The 20,888-nt window shown below is 40.9% G+C and overlaps 1 long non-coding RNA gene across 2 annotated transcripts in view; it reads left to right on the top strand.

Moving 5' to 3' along the window:
* The first annotated feature begins 485 nt into the window (after positions 1 to 485).
* The window catches only part of LOC115100205, a 270,704-nt gene continuing 250,301 nt past the window's right edge, over positions 486 to 20,888 (top strand). For both annotated transcript variants that reach the window (XR_003858997.1, XR_003858996.1), the window contains exon 1: positions 486 to 599. This is a non-coding gene — a long non-coding RNA (uncharacterized LOC115100205). The remainder of the gene's footprint in view (positions 600 to 20,888) is intronic.

The raw sequence follows: 20,888 nt of genomic DNA, 5'->3' as shown, positions 1-20,888 counted from the left end.
AATGGTATTTGCATTGGCTGGCATAGTAGTGCCAGCCATTAAAGAGTCCCCCAAAAAAGGGGTCTCTGTCCCAGCAGATAACAGTGCTGGGCAGGAGTATTATGCCCAGCAACAGTAGAGATGCCATTATTAGCTGTTGCTGGGTTAGATGCTGCATTTTGAGGGAGGGGTGCAGTGATAGAAGGTGCTTGGGGGGAGGGCAGCTTCAGCTGATGTTGTCTCTACAGCTTTTAGAGACTTGGTTTGCAGTAACCTCTAATAAAATAAAAAAAAGAAGTGCGGGAATCTATTTAAAAGTGATTTTTGTTTCCTTTTTTTTTTTAAATTAAATATATATCTGTAAATTAAATAAATGTGAAAATCTAATTCAAAAATAATCTGTGCTCTGAAAAATTGAGGGCGTGCACAGGGAACTGGGTGTTAAAAAGGAAAACTGGAGCTGAAACTTACTTGAAAAAAAAAAAGTGCTGAGCTCCTTGCTCTACCTGGAAGGTTGCTGCAGCATGTGTCTGATTAGCTCAGCTGAGCTTGTGACTCTCCTAAGCAGCTAAGATATTCCCCTACCTGGAGCTCAAGAATTCAAATTAAGAACATAAAGGGTAAGAGATGCTGCTCTTTTAATTCATAGAACTAAAATAAAATTGAAAAAAGGCAGTTATAGGGGGGGGGAGGTTGAAATTAAATAACTAAATCAAACAAAACATTTGAAATAAAGCTCTCCCTTCAGCTCCTAGGGGAGGCGGAAGGAAAGAGCACAACAGAATTTAAAACTGTAAAGCAAATAAGAACGGAATTGTGCTTTGAAATTACCCCTGCCTAAAACAAAACTCACCCTCAAACTAAAGCCCTGAAAAACTGCCCCTGCCTTGTGAGAGAGAGAGAAAGGGGAGAGGCTGCAGAAGGTATAGAGGGGAAGGCAGAGGAGCTGCCTTTCCCTCAAACAAACAAAATAAAAGTCTAAATAAATGAAATAAACTCTAAATAAAAGTGAGGATTTATGCCTCAGCACAAACTTAACTAGAATATATCAAAATTATAAGGCTAAGGAAATGAAAATATCTGAAAAAAGGTTTTGAAATCTCTGCTTCAGAAGCATGACCTGCATGCAGCTTCTGTCTAAGAGAGGGTAAAACAGGGTTGAATCAGCCTGTCCTGCAAATCTGGAGCCAGTCGGTACCCCTAGTATGGTCAAAACACTGCTGCTCCCAAGAGTTTGGGATATTTGCAAGGGGAACAGCTTAGTTTTCAAAGCTGTGAAATCAAAGTAAAATTTTAATGAGTGTCAAGTATGTATTACTGTGTGCGTTGTGAACTTTTTAAATATTGCACAGTGGGTAGATTTTCTTTCAAACCAAATGATTAAAATCATGAATTAAATAAAACAAAACAGTGGGGGAGGTGCAAAGGTCATCTTCAGACTAGCTACTACTATCTCTCCAACTGGGGTTTTCTTGCCAGACATGAAGGCTATATTTTAGAGCTGTCTGAACTCAGAAAATTAAGTAATTGCTTGATAAGTTTCACCTTCTGATCTTTCACTTATAATTTTTCTTTGGATATGTAATAATCCATAACATGAGCTGCCATTTATCAAGGCTACTATTATACATATTCTGTGTGACTCTAAAAATAAGTCATTTTACATAAGAATCAGTAACCCTCTGTAAACCTGTTTGTGCTTGGTTTAACATGATGAAGAAACGTCTTTCAGAAGCACAAATCAATAAAAGAAAGAATTATAACGTGCAAAAGAGTTTGGGCTGCTTGATTTATGAAAGGATACCATGTAGGTTGGGGGCTAGGCAATAAAGCCTAACCTGTATGCTAAGCCCATTTAGCATGTAGTAAAAGCAGTTTGCGATGAAATAGCGGCTTAGCGCACATGCCAGACCAGAGTCAGAGAACATTAGCTTGAATGTGCAAAAATTAGCATAGACATGCATATAAAAGGGAGGTTACATGAGGCTTTAGTGTGTGCACAGGAAGCAGGGTGGTATTCTTTCTTCTAGGTACTCTTTGCCATGCATTTGCTGACACCAAAATTTAAGACCCACCTCTGAGGCACACTAAAGCCTAAAACTGTCTACCTGCCTCTAGAAATCCCCCATGCTAACCAGTCTGAAGTGAAAGGGCCAGTTAGCAAAGTGAATTTCCTCTCCCTTCCCAATCTCTTGATAACAGTCTGCCCCTGAGAGCCATCCAGTCTCCCCACACGTTTAAGAGTAACCCCCTACTTGGGGGTGCATAAAACGATGGAAAGTGTTTCCCCATTGGGTAAGGGTCCTCTCTCTTCCAAATTTGTTTGGTGGGTTCTTAGCTTAGTTCATGCAGATGGTGAAGTGGGCCTGTACAGAGACAGCTGGGGTGATAGTTAACCACTCAATTTTTATTAGCTGGACAGGGAGGATTCACCACCCTGTCCCCTCCATGAACCCTTAGCCCCTGCTCCCATTAGTGCTGGCTAAATAAAATGTAGCAGACACCATGTTCCAAAGTCAAAATATTAACTTTGTTTCTGGCTGAACCAGCCAGCATCTATTCCCATGGATGTGAAGTAGGTAAAGATATAAATACTGAATACTTCAGAATTCATGGGAGCTAACAATCTGGTGTCTTTACTTTTCCACCCACAGCACCTAGCTAAGGGACATAATGGAACATCCCAGACAGTAAACCAATTTCTCCAGGTCTCTCATACAGTCCTTCAGCCCATCAAGGCAGTTCCATGCTTATAAACTAAATCCTCCTCTCTATTCACCAGAAGTCAATTTGACACCTCAGATTTAGTTCCACTTTACCTCATTTCCCCAAAACTATTAGGAATGAGGTTTACTTCTTCCCAATACCCAATACGACGATTTCAATGTGTTATCCGCTATGACGCCTAGATCTTTTTCTTGGGTGGTAGCTCCTAATATGGAACCTAACATTGTATAACTAGAGCATGGGATATTTTTCCCTCTATGCATTACCTTGCACTTATCCACATTAAATTTCATCTGCCATTTGGATGCCCAATTTTCCAGTCTCACAAGGTTTTCCTGCAATTTATCACAATCTGCTTGTGATTTAACTACTCTGAATAATTTTGTTTCATCTGCAAATTTGATTACCTCTCTCGTCATATTTCTTTCCAGATCATTTATATATATATTGAAAAGTATGGGTCCCAATACAGATCCCTGAGGCACTCCACTGCCCACTGCCTTCCACTGAGAAAATTGTCCATTTAATCCTATAAAACCTGGCAACTCAGCTAAATAATTCAAAAATCAAAATTTTAAAATTAAACAAGAATCAGGATCACATCTCCAGCAGCTACTGCAGGATATCAACATCCATTAAATTGACACCAGTTTTCAAATAAAATCAGTATAATGAAGGTTGGTCTTCTTTTTCTTAATGACAGGGTCTATCAAACTGAATTAAAATGAGATCACTAACAAAACTGCACTACTTTGAACTGATTTAAAAAGTTTTACCATTTCAAAGAGTTCTTCAGGAGCTTTCAAATGAGCCCTTACTTGTTAACTTAGCTCCAGCAGGGGCTGACTTGATAAGAAAAATCTGGTTTTAAACACTACGATATTGTATTGGTTTAAAATGGTCATTAATGATGATGATGTACCACGCAGCCTATGACTTCACAGTCACACTGCACTCGGCAAACACTTCCAGGTTTGAGGCCCAGATCATTGCTATTCACCTGACCTTCCCCCTAATCACATGCTGCCCCCTTCTATGCTGACAGGCACTCTTTGATGTTGCACTGACCACTGTAGCCGGCAGCTGATTGCAAGGAACAGAATAAATTACAACTGGCTCACCGTTAAGTCTCAAAAGGTGCCTAACACTGACAGCCTCCTAAAGGGACAGGAATTCTATAGCCACTAATTAAGTAACTCATACATACAAATTTTAAAAAAGTGTTTTGCAACACATCAGTATATTTCAGCCCTGCTCACAAAGTAGATAACCATCAAACATGTCATAAACCTTGGAACATGATTAGCAGAATACTCAGTACCACTGTAGATGATTGCATACCTGCTTTCCTGTCTATAAGGCTCTGATTTGAGTAGTAGCCCAGATTATGTGGGAATACCTATTTTTAAAAATATTTTGCTATTTGTTTCTTAATTATTTATTATTGATTGTTGTGAATTGATCACATTTTGGATCTTTTATTTGAAGTATATTATTGCCCTCATCTATTCTATGTATAATATTGGTTTTTGAGTTGTTTATGTTTATTGCTTATTTTCTTTCTTTTTTTAGGATTTTTATTTATTTATATTTATGATTACTATAATAGATGTTATCATTGTTTTATCTGCTGTGTATGCATTCATATGTTTTTGTAGCTATGCTTAATTTTGGTTTTATATAATAGTGTTTTTATTGCTGTAAACTGCTTTCATGTTCATATGGAACTGTGGTTAATCATTTCAGGGAAGGGTGCAAAATTTCCCAGCCCTGCTGAGCACTGACCCACTCAATATAGAGTAGGGGAACATAGGTTCTGTGAATTCAGAGGATCACACAGCCCACAAAAATAACATAGCCCCCCTTCAAAAGTTGTGTTCCAAACAGAAAATGTACTTGAAGGAAGAAAAATAGTCCAGTTTCCAGCAGTTATAAGAATAGGTGCAAACCTCAATCCAAGCAATGCAGAAATCATAGAAAATTTACAGCTCCTTGCAGATATTCAAAATGACTTGATGCAGACACAGGTCTTAGCTCAATGCATTAAAAGCCCTTCAGCACAGGCTGTCTGCTGCTTAGCCCAGAGAACAGTGGGGATGTGCGAGGCCCGAATTTCGGTTTAGTGTGCGCTAATATTTTTTCGTTACTGCGCACTAACCCCGAAACAAATTTTTCCCGAAACTTTGGGAAAAATTCCTTTGGGTTTCGGCCTCCCCGATCCAGGACGAATGCACATCCCTGGAGAGCAGGTATAATGCACTCACAGACTGGCCCAAGACAAATCTCCACACTTGGCTTCTGGGGCTAGAAGTTCCTGGCTTAACCTTTTACCACTTTAAGAAGAGATCTTTCTCTTCTGAGAATCCAAACTGGAGCCCCAAGGCTAGGCCACAGCTCCTTGATGCTGTCCCTGGCTTCCAGCAAGACAGAAACTCCATACTCTTCTTTAACACTCCTAGAGATCTCCTCCTCCTTTTCTCTCATCCCTTTCTGGGGGAATAACCCTTCTGTCACTCACCATTTTTTTTTTTATGAACCAATCTATACAAATTTCAATTTCTAAAATCTCAAAGGCTGGCATTATTTAATTTGACCCTTTGTATATTATCTGCAATCTGCCCAAAGCACACCCATTTGTTAGCATTTCCTTCAATTAAAAATCAAGGAAAATTCAATGGTAACACTGAAGTAGGACTTTCTGTATAATTTGTATTAAAAAGATTCTTTTCCAGTTATGTACCTGTTATGTAAATACATATCCTACTCTGATTTCAAGACAATTATTGTTATTCTCAGTTGCATAGTCTAGTTAAATGTATACTGGATAGATTACAGCAATTATGTACAGAAATGCTGCATCTTATGTTCTAATGCAGATGAAAATTCATGATCATATTTCTTCAGCTTCGTTTTCTCTGCAAAGCTTTTGAGTCCAACAGAGGCTTGGGTTTAATTTTTTTGTTCTTGTTTACAAGTCACGTCATGGTTTACTTCTTGCATTCAGTCCTACATAGAATGCACAATTTCCTCCATTTGCAACCTGTAATCCTTTAAGAGGATGATTTCCAACAGTGTGTATAACTCAGCACATATACTCATTAAGTAGGTGCCCCTAAAGTTACGCCTGTATTTTATAAACTGTGCAGTGGGAGCTGCTCAGTTTATAAAATACCCCATAGCTACATGCATATGTTTAAGTATGCACACATTTTTTTATGCAGGGATCTACATAGCTTGTATACCATTTTTATAAAAGTGCATGCATATGTTTTACATGCAAAATTATTTTAATATGTGCAAACATCCCTTTAGTTTACATTATGTGTGGAAGCAGGTATTTTATACAGTTGGCTTATATATGTACATATCTCGATTTTGAAAAAACTAACAGACACTGAGATCTCCACCAGTTGACTCAGACCCCACTACTTGATCCAGTTCACCCACATCCTCCATCACTTGCAAAATACCCTCCCACCCAAAAACTGCAGTCAGAAGAGGTCAGATTTAATTTCCACATCTTGATAAGCAGTTGTCGAAGCATGCATGCTTGATGATGAATGCGCATATTCTGCTTATAAAACCTGTGCGTGTACATGTATTTTCTGATCCTGGCCTAGAATGTCCTTGTAACACCCTTGAAACCATCTTTCTCTGTGCATATTTTTCCACGCAATAGTGGAAATGCGCACATATTTGAGGCTTTCTGAAAATGTACTTGGCCCACAAAAAGCTTCTTATACATATATATGCCAATTTTATGTACACATGTATGTGCCCATGTAAGTTTTTGAAAATGTACCCCTAAATATTTTATTTGAAACTGAGACAAAAAAGATGGCTCATCCATCTCAGGTGTGACCGCCTCCTTTTGCTGACTTATAATTAATACCTATAAGAGACAACTCTGTCAACTCTATTATTCAAAAAGAAGATTTTTATTGGATGGATATGGCCACAGCATAGGTCAATTGCATACAACGATTTAATTACAAAACATCAATTACTAATATATTCTTAATCCCCAGGAGTGACCATGCCCTTGCCTGCTGAATTTCCATTCACCGTAGGATCATGCTACAGCAATGTAGTGCTGTTGTGGATTGGCGGGCCCCTGTCACATGGAGGGAGCACTGGATGGCCACCGCCATCTTTAAAAAAGGCACGGGCCATCCAGTGCTTCTACTATGTGACAGGGGCCGGCCAATGGCACGGATACCCTGTCACATGGTAAGGGCAAAGGGCCATCGGCGCCATTTTGATTAGTGGCAGCCGACGGCCCGGGAGTGGGAGATCACTCCCAGGACCCCCACTGGACCACCAGGTACCTGTAAAAGGTTTTTAGGGGGGTCGGGAGGGTGGGGGAAGCTAAAGGATTAGTTTTAAAGGGTCAGGTGGGTTTAGAGGTTATTTTTGTGTGCTGTTTTTCCCACCCTCCCCCAAAACAATAAGAGAACCCCCACAAACAATATCGTGGGGTTTTCCTATCGTTTTGGAGGAGCCCCCGATTTCTGACAATTTTGAAAATATTGACGATATTTTCAATCGTCCGAAGCACGATTCACATCCCTACTACTTGGTATTCTCTGCCCAGCCAGCTTTCAAGAATAACACATGCCATGCACCCCACAAGCCCACAGTAGTGACACCTCACTTGCTGTGGGCACCCAACCAACCTAACTTTGGCCATATCTTATAACCACTAATGCTGCCTAGAGCTTTAACGACCATCAAGGCTCTTATTCAACAACTTGGTAAACCATGATAATGCTGAAAACATACTGCATATTGCTCTGAAGATAATAGAACTCCTCCAAAATCACAGGATGATACTGTAGATTGGCACCAGTGAATGCGATTGCCTCCATTCTGGTATGTGCTGAATATTGCCATGCGCCTGACGAGGCCCCATCCTGAAACCCACAGAGTTTATCTCGTGGGATGTGCTGTATGGATTCCCTTAATCACCCAAACTACCAGGGGTTCACCAAGCACATTTCTCCAGCATAGATGAATATAGTACAATACCAAGGAGCTGAAGAAATGCTTACATGGGATTCTGATGAGTCAGTATAGCAGTTGCCCTCATTACATTGATTCATAAAGGTAGAAGAATGTGAGGCTATTAAAATAAAACCAAGAAGGAAAGAGTGAGCTATATGATATTATTCAAGTTGCCAAATCAATTACCTCTATTGCTACTGTTTTAAATATGTAAGTAATATCTGAAGTTAGTGTAGATACAATTTTTCTGATACTGTAACATATTTTAGTATATCAAACTCTAAATAAGGATTACAATGAACAGAGGTGGCTCTCTCTTGACAGCAAAGATGATAAATTAATGCATCAATATCCTTCCCATCAGTTCTTCTCATCACTACCTGGTAGAGATGTGAATCGTGTCCTCGATCGTCTTAACGATCGATTTCGGCTGGGAGGGGGAGGGAATCGTATTGTTGCCGTTTGGGTGTGTAAACTATCGTGAAAAATCGTTAAAATCGTGAGCCGGCACACTAAACCCCCCTAAAACCCACCCGACCCTTTAAATTAAATCCCCCACCCTCCCGAACCCCCCCCCCCAATGCTTTAAATTACCTGGGGATCCGGCGGTGGTCCAGAACGGCGGCGGTCCAGAACGGCCCCCTCAATAGAATCGTGTTGTCTTCAGCCGGCGCCATTTTTCAAAATGGCCGCCGCAAAATGGCGGCGGCCATAGACAAAAACGATTCGACGGAGGAGGTCATTCCGGACCCCCGCTGGACTTTTGGCAAGACTTGTGGGGGTCAGGAGGCCCCCCCAAGCTGGCCAAAAGTTTCCTGGGAGTCCAGCGGGGTTCCGGGAGCGATTTCTTGCCGCGAATCTTTTTCGTACGGAAAATGGCGCCGGCAGGAGATCGAGTGCAGGAGGTCGTTCAGCGGGGGTCCGGAACCCCCGCTGAACGACCTCCTGCAGTCGATCTCCTGCCGGCGCCATTTTCCGTACGAAAACGATTCGCGGCAAGAAATCGCTCCCGGAACCCCGCTGGACTCCCAGGAAACTTTTGGCCAGCTTGGGGGGGCCTCCTGACCCCCACAAGACTTGCCAAAAGTCCAGCGGGGGTCCGGAACGACCTCCTCCGTCGAATCGTTTTTGTCTATGGCCGCCGCCATTTTGCGGCGGCCATTTTGAAAAATGGCGCCGGCTGAAGACAACACGATTCTATTGAGGGGGCCGTTCTGGACCGCCGCCGTTCTGGACCACCGCCGGATCCCCAGGTAATTTAAAGCATTGGGGGGGGGTTCGGGAGGGTGGGGGATTTAATTTAAAGGGTCGGGGGTGGGTTTTAGGGGGTTTTAGTGTGCCGGTTTTCCTGCCCTTCCCCTTCCCCCGATTTACGATTTTTTAACGATAAATCGGGGGAATTGGTATTGTATCGTGGCCCTAATGATTTTTTGATGATTTAAAATATATCGGACGATATTTTAAATCGTCAAAAAACGATTCACATCCCTACTACCTGGACAGTTTTCAGGATCAATTTCAGCATGGAAACTTCTAAATCTGGGAATGGCAATAAGGAAAAGGGACCATTCTGCCCTGTTGGATTTCCTTTTTAATCATTTTGGCCACAATACTAAAAAAAGAATTAAAAACTCAAATTCTACTCTAGTGTCTAAACTCTGAGATAAGTGCTAGAAATGCGTGAATGTTCTCTTCAAATCCATCCAGTAAATATTTGGCTCTGAATCTGCTTGGATAATGATGCAACAAAACCCACGATGGTGCCAGCTGAATTGGAGTCGATGCTTTTTGAAGTAGCTAATTCAACGGCACCAGAATGCTGCCTTTTTTTTAGCTGCTTTTTTCCCTTTAGTCAAGATTTTGCATAAATTACAGATTCTTTCCAATTCAGTCCCATATCACTTGTGTTTTTGCTCTTCCTCTTTTCTCATCTGCTAAATATTCTCCATCTGGATGATACAGCATTGCTCCTTAAAGGGAGTCTCAATAGCTTTGTTCTCCTCCCCCTGGACTTCTATCTACTCCTGATCATAAGTTGTTTTGTAACCCATTCTTCATTTGGCATGGGACTCAATAACATTAATTGGTACTGATTCAGTCAGTGCCATTCATATGGAATGAACAAAGTTGTTCAGTTAAGATTCAGATTGCATTTCTATTTTGGTAACTGTATCCTTCTAGGTCAAAATATATCTATTGTAAGACTTTTTACATTTCTATTTATCAAACATATAGGAAACCAATATTCAGTGACATTTGTCTGGAACCTGACAAATGGTGGAGTTTGAAAATCCTGCTGCATTGATCGGCTCCAAGTTAACCGGATTAGAGCCATAGCCAGGCTATTTGGCACCTATGGCCAAGTAAAAAAGGGCACCCTCAACCTGAACATAACACATGACCCCACGACCCAGGACACTCTGTTATATGGGGCTTTCATTTTCATTTTTATTTTGATCCAGCAGTTTCCTCCTGCCCCTGTGGGCTTCCAGCTCAATCAGAACCAATACAGGGATCCTGGCGCCATAAGCCTACATTCAAAAAGTGAACTGGAAACCCCAAGAAACCAGATTCTGCATGCCATGCAACACCAGAGAAAGAGAAACAGAAATACATTTCCTCCGATATTGTGCAAAATAAGATATACTAAGCTGCACATTCCCAAAGTTGACAGAGTCCATCCACTAAACTGAATATAAAATGCTTTTTTTCTACCCTTGCTGTCTGGACTTTTATTATTCTAATCACTTTGATCCTCATCTCTTTACACTGCTTTCCTTTTCTTGGTATCCTAACTCCTTTACAGGGTCTCCTGTTCATTTTCTGTTTCATCTCTCTCCTGTCTCTTCAGTACCTCCCTACGCCTCTGTCTAATATTGATCGTTCCCTTTTTTCTCCTTTTTCTTCATTTTCTTTATCTCTGCCTCTCTATTCACTCATCTAAATTTCACCCCCCCCCCCCTTTGTCTCCCTCAGTTCTCTGTGCCAATCCTATACCTCCCCAAATCTCACCTCTATTGCTCCCTCTCAGTCCTCCCACTGAGTTGATCCTTTTACCATCTCCAGCTCCTCTCTCTCATCTTCCAACCAAACATACCTTCCACTCTTCCCTAGGGCTGGTGTATAGGTATTAAGCACCCAAGATAAACCTTACAGCTATGCACCCACCTCCTCTCCGATTGTACTCTCCCCATACACAATTCAAAATTATGTATTTATAATAACAGATGTTACATGAGAAAGGACTTTGAGGTAAAAAAAAAAGTCACTTTATAGCATGTATATTAAACGAACATGTACTGCTGTGGTGCCAACCAGAAACCCCACAAAAAAAATTTCAAAAAGACACTTGGAACCCATATGGTATTAGGCCTATGGTAATGCATGTTGGTATGGTTTTGGCCCTGGTAAAGCCATGTATTGAACTGCAATTACAATATTGTAAATCTCCCATAAACAGCCTAACTGCCAGCACTCACACAGTAAATATCTTACTTATGAAAAGGCAATCCCAAATATTACACCAGGTTCTAAAACACCAATATACCTTCTATTAGGAAAACAAAACAAGCCAGGCTGCTATAGATCACTACACAGAAAATACACACTAGCAGAATACTTCACTTCTGTCACATGTATAGAACATAGACAGACCTCACCAAATACAGAATAAAGAGATCATAAATTATAGACAGAAATGTGCAGGCAAATACTGAACTGGAAATCGCAAAAAGCCAGACTCTGTATGCAGAGCAACAAGGGAAAAACAGAAACATTGCCATTCCTCATAAGATATCAAACAATAAAATAAAGAAATATAAAACATCAATCATAATAGTAAAACCATGCTAATAAAAAGAAATATTTCAAAATAGCTGAAAAATAGAACAGCATCCAATAATTAAAAACTCATAACATTTTTCCATATGGCAATAAAATATTTCAAAACAGCAGATACATTACATAATACTCAATAATTACAACAGGGATTAATAAATCCCCACTTTCCATACCTGGGAATTTTTTATTTCCATCTGCTCTAACATTGTAGTGGATTTTTAGTGGGTTAGTGAGGGGAGCTGTTTGTTAGACGCAAACGTTCTCCCGTCTCTCTAACACACACACACTCTCACTCACATGCTCAATCATATACACAGACAAGTTTGTTAGCTCTCTCACATGCTCAATCATACACATACTCACATGTGTTCTCTCTCACATGCTCATACATTCACAAACTCTTTGCTCTGTCTGTGCTCAATTATACACACACAAACATATGCTCACTCACTTTCTCAAATGCACAATCGTACACACACATACACATTCACTCAATCTCTCTCAGATGTACAATCACACATATGCCCATTTTCCTTTTTACATATACAATTATATACACAAATGCTAGTTTGTTCTCGCACATGCTCAATATTACACACACATATATGCTTTGATCTCACATTCATATCCACCCAAATCACAGGCAGGCTCTCATTCACACACCATCCATCCGAGGCAGGCTACCATTCCCCCCCCCCCCCCCCCCCACACACACACATCCAGGCATGCTCCTATTCCCCCTCATGCATATACACCCATTCCAGGCAGACTTCCATTCACACATACAAAAGGCAAGCCTGGCAGGCTCCATTCACATACACACACACACACACACACAATTCAGGCAGGCAGGTCCATGGAGATTTTTATTTCTCCTCCACTGATGCTGCTGCTCTGTGCCTCTATCGTTAGGAAGAGCAGGACTTGCTGAGAGCTGGAGCCCATTCTTCACCTTCTCCTCCATGCCATCCCCTTGGTATTCAACATACTAGCACTTCCTGTATGCTCAACTCCTTCATCGTGAGATGAGCATGCAGGACGTGCTGGTACCATGAGTGTTGAGTACTGCATAGCCAGGCCTTATTTTTTTGGGTACTTGCCATGTCCTTATGGCCTGGATTGGTCACTGTTGGAAACAGGATGCTGGGCTTGATGGACCCTTGGTCTGACCCAATATGGCATGTTCTTAAGTTCTTAACACATTAAAGAAAATACTAAGAAGGTTAATGTTATCTGTGTATCTATAGAGCATGTTGAAATTAATTTGTGTCTATATATGAAGGAAAAAGGAGGGCTAAAGATATTTTGTGGGTCTATAAAATGTGTTAAGGAAAATATAGAGTTAAAGTTATTCTGTGTGGTTATGAAGTGTATTAAGTGAATTTGAAGGTTAAAGTTATTTAGTATGTGTTAAGCGTTTGCAAAAGTCAATTCTTTTGCTGTGGAAAGGCATGAGTGATGTTTCCTGGAGAAGTAATCAGTAGTGTTTGATTTTCCCACCAGCCCCTTACCCATCTCCCCTCCCACTACCCCATCCCATCACATAGTTTCCTATATAGACTGTTACTAAAGTTGAAAGATTAAGAGGGACATTTTTCAGAATAGGAGTCAATTAGGGATTTAGATTAACAAGTGAGTAATTAACTCTGACCTTAGTAATTAACTGTAGTCCTATTGCAGGCCATTGACAAACAGATTAAAAGAAAGTCCCTTAAATTTATTAGAGTATTTTCATTTGGATCAAGTAACTTTAACAATTTACCACCATTAAGATGCAGCTGATCTGGGCTATCCAGAGTTTGGCACAGTGTGCCATATATATGATTATTAGGTATGCACATTTATTTTAAATGAGTTTCACATCTGAATTGAAAATGGCTTTACATGAAAATACCCCAAAATATTCAGATATTTTAAAAGAAATCCCTCTCAGAGACCCTCCAAGCCCCCTCATACTTCCCTAGAGAGCCATTGGGCCTTTCTGAGCCTCTTCTGACCAATGACAACCATCTTGCTTCAATAAGAAAACCGCTTGGCTGAGTCGAGCCCAGATGAGACCACCCCAGGACCCTCCAACCCCCTCCCACCCTGAAAAATTTGCCAGGGCTAAGAAAATTCACAGCCCCCACTTACCCCTTCTGTAGGGATCCCTAAGGTTAAAGGGAAGAGGCAGGATAAGGTGGAATCGGTAAATAGGGAATGGCCTTTAAGCTTTTCATGTAACTAACAGGTAGCAAATTTAAAACAAAAGTATGTATGCACTCAATATTAGAGATGTGAATCGTGTCCTCGATCGTCTTAACGATCGATTTCGGCTGGGAGGGGGAGGGAATCGTATTGTTGCCATTTGGGGGGGTAAAATATCGTGAAAAATCGTGAAAAATTGAAAAAACGTAAAATCGCAAAACCGGCACATTAAAACCCCCTAAAACCCACCCCCGAACCTTTAAATTAAATCCCCCACCCTCCCGAACCCCCCCCCCCCAAATGACTTAAATAACCTGCGGGTCCAGTGGCGGTCCGGAACGGCAGCGGTCCGGAACGGGCTCCTGCTACTGAATCTTGTTGTCTTCAGCCGGCGCCATTTTCCAAAATGGCGCCGAAAAATGGCGGCGGCCATAGACGAACACGATTGGACGGCAGGAGGTCCTTCCGGACCCCCGCTGGACTTTTGGCAAGTCTTGTGGGGGTCAGGAGGCCCCCCCCAAGCTGGCCAAAAGTTCCTGGAGGTCCAGCGGGGGTCAGGGAGCGATTTCCCGCCGCAAATCGTTTTCGTACGGAAAATGGCGCCGGCAGGAGATCGACTGCAGGAGGTCGTTCAGCGAGGGTTCTGGCGCCTCGCTGAACGACCTCCTGCAGTCGATCTCCTGCCGGCGCCATTTTCCGTACGAAAACGATTTGCGGCGGGAAATCGCTCCCTGACCCCCGCTGGACCTCCAGGAACTTTTGGCCAGCTTGGGGGGGGCCTCCTGACCCCCACAAGACTTGCCAAAAGTCCAGCGGGGGTCCGGAAGGACCTCCTGCCGTCCAATCGTGTTCGTCTATGGCCGCCGCCATTTTTCGGCGCCATTTTGGAAAATGGCGCCGGCTGAAGACAACAAGATTCAGTAGCAGGAGCCCGTTCCGGACCGCTGCCGTTCCGGACCGCCACTGGACCCGCAGGTTATTTAAGTCATTTGGGGGGGGGGGGTTCGGGAGGGTGGGGGATTTAATTTAAAGGGTCGGGGGGGGGTTTTAGGGGGTTTTAGTGTGCCGGCTCACGATTCTAACGATTTATAACGATAAATCGTTAGAATCTCTATTGTATTGTGTTCCATAACGGTTTAAGACGATATTAAAATTATCGGACGATAATTTTAATCGTCCTAAAACGATTCACATCCCTACTCAATATACAATCAAATTGTAGCATTTGTTACTGGAGGATATGGTATAAAAGGAGTTTAGATAAGTTCCTGGAGGAAAGTTCCATAAAACATTATTAGCCAGGCAGATTTGAGAAAGCCACCACTTGCTTATCCCTTGAGTGAGCAAGAAGAATTGGTTCTGCCAGGCACTTTTGACTCGGATTGGCCACTATTGGAGACAGAATAATGGGCTCGATGAAATTTTAATCTGACTGAGCATGGCATTTCTTATGCTCTAATCTATTTCAGGACAACATGGCTTTTGAGGATTGTATAGAAAATGAACATATTCCTGCCATGGTTAAAGAAATGCTGAAGATCATTCAAAACTCCGCTGCACGATTGATAGTGGGGATGCAAACCATCGACCATTTCACAAACTACACTGGCAACCAATTCCCTACAGAACCAAATTTAAAAAACCTGACACTAATTGTCAAGGTTCTAAATGACGATTCTACTTGAGAGAGAGGCTGCCCCTGTACATGCCTTCAGATCACTAAGCTCGTCACTTTGTGGCTCCATAACAACTTCATTAACAAAAGAAATCAAATGAATAGATACCTGCAAAGATGCTTCTCAGGAACGGTACCTGCACTGTGGCACTCCCTCCCAGAGGACCTCCACCCACATACATCACTGCTCTCACTTCAGGAAGAAAATAAAACCCTGCCTCTTCTGCCTGATCTTTATTTGCTCACAATAATTTATAATCTGCCTATAAAGAAAGTTTTTCATGCTAAGCAGAGTACAATACAAATGATATTAATACAAAATACATAAAATCACATCAGAGTCAATCAACTTACTTAAAATAAATATGCTTTTAGCTGTTTACAGAATGTTCTGTAATCATTGATAGACTGTAATTCATTGGGACAATCATTCGATAAAGTCAGGCCAATAATCTTTCTAAGTAGCCTTCAAATAATATTCTTTAAAGGAAGATACACGTAACAAGCATCTATTCGAAGAATGCAAGCTATGGCCTGGCACATAATGAACTAACATTTCAGCAATGGAAGATGGAGCAGATCCATATAAAGCCTTGTAAATAATAGTGAGAGAGCCTTTAATGCTAAACCCTCAGCTTCCTCCACTCTGCTAAATTCAGCCTGGATTTTAGGTATAGGCAACATAAGAAACTGTCTAGGGTTCCAAATTTTGAAGGCACCAAATATCCAGACCAACGAAACACAACTTCCAACGGGTGCCACCATGGTACTCTGCTACAGGTGCCAAAATCTTAAATCCAGCCCATGCTAAATTTACTATGATAAACTACATGGCACTACCATGAATGCATTAAACCTATTGTTGCACCTATTTATTTTGGTGTGGATACTAAATTTCCGGTATGCGCCAAAGCCGGTGATATGCACAGATGTTGGGTTGGTGCACGCCGTGCAGATTTTAAAAGTCGCTCACATACGTGTGTATCTCCCAGAATGCACACAATTTCTTTATGAAAAATGGGTGTGGTGTGGCTTTGGTCTGGGTGGGGCATGGGTGTTCCAGGATTTATGAATGGAACTAGTGCATAAATACTTACACACACAAGCGCACGCCAGGATCCCCTACCGCTTAACCTTACTTCTGCTACTGATTCCGTATAAGTGCTAAAACAAAAACAACTAGGCTAGTCAGCAGGGTTTTAAGGGTAGGGGCTAGCAGGGTAAAAGGGGGGTTAATTAACTAGGGGGTTAGGAAGTCCTATCCTTTACTAAGCAAACTGGGAACGAAATGAGGAAACTGGCAATTGCATCAGTGTGCTTCTATTAAAATCCTTCTACATATGCAGTAGAGGCAACATTTGCATGCACATGAGTGGATCCATATAAAATTGTGCACACATACACGCAAACAGCCTATTTCATACCATGCACACACATTTGTGTGTTTGATATAATATGGCCACGTCCTTTGGTGTACACGTTCGCATGCACGGCTGTTTCAAAGTTACCGTCCTTATTCTTAGTCACTGTTGTTGATTTATTTCAAGCTTACACTTACTGTACACCTGTTTTAGACCTTTACTGTTAAGCTGCTACTGACTTTGTTTTTTAATTCTTTATTTATTGTTTTCAATACATTTCAACAATAAAAGGTATAACATTACAATGAAAACAGAGATTAAAAATCTCATACATCATGTATTTCAGCAATATTCACAAGGAGAAAAATAGAAGTGTAATATAGTACCAAAAGAACGGATTCTCTAGGAAATTTGCATTATCTAGATCCTTTTTCATTACTTATTGCCATTCTTTAGTTGCAAAAAGATCTTTAAGACATATTGGATCCGTAAATAAATAATTATTACCATTCAATTTTATATAGCATTTACATGGGTATTTTACTTCAAAACTACCTCCTTTTTCCAAAACCTTCTGCCTATACTGAAGAAAGTTTTTCCTACGAAGTTGCGTAACTTTTATCAGATCAGGGAATATCCAGACCCTTTGTCCGTAATAGGTACTCATTCTATTACGAAAAAAGGATCTCATAATATTATCCTTGTCTGTTGAGAAATCCAATTGAACTAATAAAGTACCCCTCTTCTAACTCCTCCTGGGATTTCTGCAAAAGGTCTGATATATCTAAGGAACTATCAATATTATCTATCACCTCAAGCTGCTACTGACTTTTGATTGTATACTGCCATTTTAATATGTTGTACTACAAAAGATGGGTCATAAATTCAAATAAGAAATCACTGATAAATTTGCCTCAAGAAAATAAGTATATGAATGGAAGCAAATTCAGTTACAAAGTGTACATAATTTTCTGTACTTAGGGCCAGGCACACAAGAACACTTAGACTCAGTAAACGGTATAAAGTAAATTTTATTTGTCATTAAAAGTGTTCCTGGGAGATGCTGGATACTGGGTGCCCTTTGTCTTTCAAAATCACCAGCATCTCATAGGATACAGGAAGTGACCCTTCTTTTATAGTTAAACATACAGTATTGCCGAAACTTCTAGAATTACGTGACTGCCCAAAGACTCATTTACAGAGACACATCATGCTGTAGTCATGACAACCTATCCTCTGAACTGCCCTGACAGGTTTCCCCAGGTGTAGCTCATTTGCTCCCACTCTCCAAATAATCCTTTTGTCCTGTAAATGATCTTGTCCAGTGAGATAGTGCCTGAAGCTCCCGCCGTTGATTTCTTCTGTGTGACCCATTGAATAGGCTCACCTCCTTTGGTGCCAGCTTGTCTATCTGCTCAGAGACATTCTGCAAGTCATGCTCAGAAAGGCACTCAGAGTTCATTCAGCTCTGACAGGCCACAGTACAGCAGAGGCGTCTGGGTATTTTCCTTCTCAATATTAGTTGTCTGATCAGGCATATTCTTCAAAAGTATATTTTCTCACTTTTAAAATAGCCAGAGAATTGGAAATGAAACTCTGCAAGCAATCAAAATCTGGAAAGAAACTAACAAAGAAAAGGAAGCAGATTAGATGGACCTTGTGGCAATAATCTGCCATCCCAATCTGTATTTTTAGGTAAGAAACAAATAGCAAAACAAAAGCTAATGAAAAAAATCTTATCACTGGAAATAAAATGCCAGTGTATGTCACTCACCCTAATCCTGTGACAGATCCAAACAATGGTTAGCAATCATATTGCTAGCTGGGACCATACAGGTACCCTGTTGGGTCTGGGAAATTTCCTTGTCCCTTATAGTTTAATGTGCATCTTCTAAAAATCAGTTAAAACAGAATTTTCTGATTCTAATAAAAATATTGTCCAATTTAAATGCTGTCCTATGTTTTGCTAGTCAATTATGTTAGGTATAGCGGGATAGCCCCAAAAAAATGACCCAGGTTTCAGCAAATTAACCAAATCCACATTATCCACATTTATAAAATTGAAATGTACAAAGAATTAAGCAATCACTTGGGAATGGACTAAAGTACCCTGCCTCTCCATCAGTCTTCGTATCTTGGAACTTTATAGAATTCAATCCCTCATTCTGAACTTTTGAGGCATTCCTGCAGATCACACGGTCCTCTGAAATGCTTATGGAAATGTATATATTTATTTTCCCTTGCCCCGGGGGGAGGAAGAGTCATTCTACATCTTAGGTGTCTGGAAAGCAAGGGTATTCAGTGCAAATGCTGCCTCCTGCGGAAAGAGATCACAGAAAGTTAATGCAAGCATCTACTCATTCCCATCTGCAATCTAAGAAGACACACATCAAACATTCAGCCATAGTTCAACATTCTGAGGCACATCCCAACTATGTCACGGTGTTGTGTTTGTCACCCTTGCAGAAGAGATAGGAATCCCTAAGATACTCTTCACTAACTATGTTGAGCAAATAAGAAAAGCACAAGTTATCAATCAGAAAAACAGTCAATATTAAAGAGTTTCTAATCAAAAACAAACCATTGCTTCCGTAACCTTTACCAATGTCCCTTAATTATATAAGAGGCAGTATAGTGGAGAAAAGCAGTTGTTTCACGATTTAGTTGAAAACTGAAAGCGTTCCAGCTTTTTCACGTAGCGGACTACAGCTGCTTAAATGCACGAGAACACAGTTTAGGACATTACAATGTATAGTATTTATTACTCATATTGAAATATATAAAAAGTATGTTAGGACAAAAATTCATCAAGGGTGAAAGTAAAAAAAAAAGTCTTTACACCCCCGCGTACAAGCATTTTTATGAAACAAAGAGTAAAAGATATCATGTAGTTCAGCTTGATTAAAACTGAGAAAAGTACATTACAGCAGCTTGGTTTTCAACCAAGGAAAGATGTATTCAGCAAAATAAGCCCTCTAGCACACTTTGTACAAGGAAATTATAAAAGAGCAAGAAAACGACCTCGGATCTCTGTGTACACCGAGGGCAATTTTCAAAAGGATCTAGCTAAGGAACATTTCTCCTTGCAGAGTGTCTAATACAGCCTTCCAGTTTCACTAGATGGCTATATTAAGCTGCTTTAAATGACTAAATGTACACATTTCTGAGGTGTAACTTGGCAGCAGAAAACTATGTACAGTATATTGAATATTCAAATATATACATATAGTTAACCCCACCTAACTCTATCTGCAGAAATAGCTATGGCAAATTATATGAATAATTTTTCATAAGTGTTAGCACATTTTCAAAGTTTGCTAAAGCTGCATGCGTACAAAATGCCTACGTGTTTTGCAGCTAGGTAGGAGTATACAACCCTCAGAATTTCATTTTGGACCTCATTTTCCAAAGCTATCACAGGCTTGCGCTGTTAGCGCAAGCCTGCAATAGCTAGCGAAAGTAGCGCAGGCCTGCGCTACTGAAATCGGGGCGGAGTCGGCCCCGGAAGAGGAGGAGTTGGGGGCGTCACCGGGGCCGACTCCGCAAGGACAGCGCGCACAGCGGAAAGGTAAGGCCCTTTTCGCTAGCTCTTTCGCGCCCAATAACTACACCTTCTATGGTGTAGTTATTGGGCGCGATGCCGGCAGCGATCGCTGCCGGACCGCCCCCCCCCCCCCCCCCGCTTTGGCCCCCGCCTCCCCGTTAGCACAATTTTCTAAAGTATCGCAGACGATCGAGGACACGATTCACATCTCTACTAGATATTCCTTTCTCTATGCAGCCCAGCATTCTTCTGGCTTTAGCTATCGCCTTTTCACATATTTATTTATTTTATTTATTTAGCATTTTTCTATACCGACTTTCCAATAACAAAATTATTGATCAATTCGGTTTACATTTTAAACAATAACAACAATGACAAGTAAATGTCTTACAATGAACAGGTCGAATTAACTTGGATTAAGATATATGGGGGTAATAACATAATTAAGATATATGGGGGTAATAACATAATTAACATGAGCGGTGCCTAATATAGGCTAGAGGTTGGGTTTTGATAATAGACTGCCAAAGATAATAGACTGCCAAAGATAATAGACTGCCAAAGATCATGT

The sequence above is a fragment of the Rhinatrema bivittatum genome, chromosome 10 (genome assembly GCF_901001135.1).
Source record: "Rhinatrema bivittatum chromosome 10, aRhiBiv1.1, whole genome shotgun sequence".
In the NCBI taxonomy this organism is placed as follows: Eukaryota; Metazoa; Chordata; class Amphibia; order Gymnophiona; family Rhinatrematidae; genus Rhinatrema; species Rhinatrema bivittatum.
The sequence above is the reverse complement of the archived record's forward strand: the minus strand, read 5'-3'. Positions and strand labels throughout refer to the sequence as shown.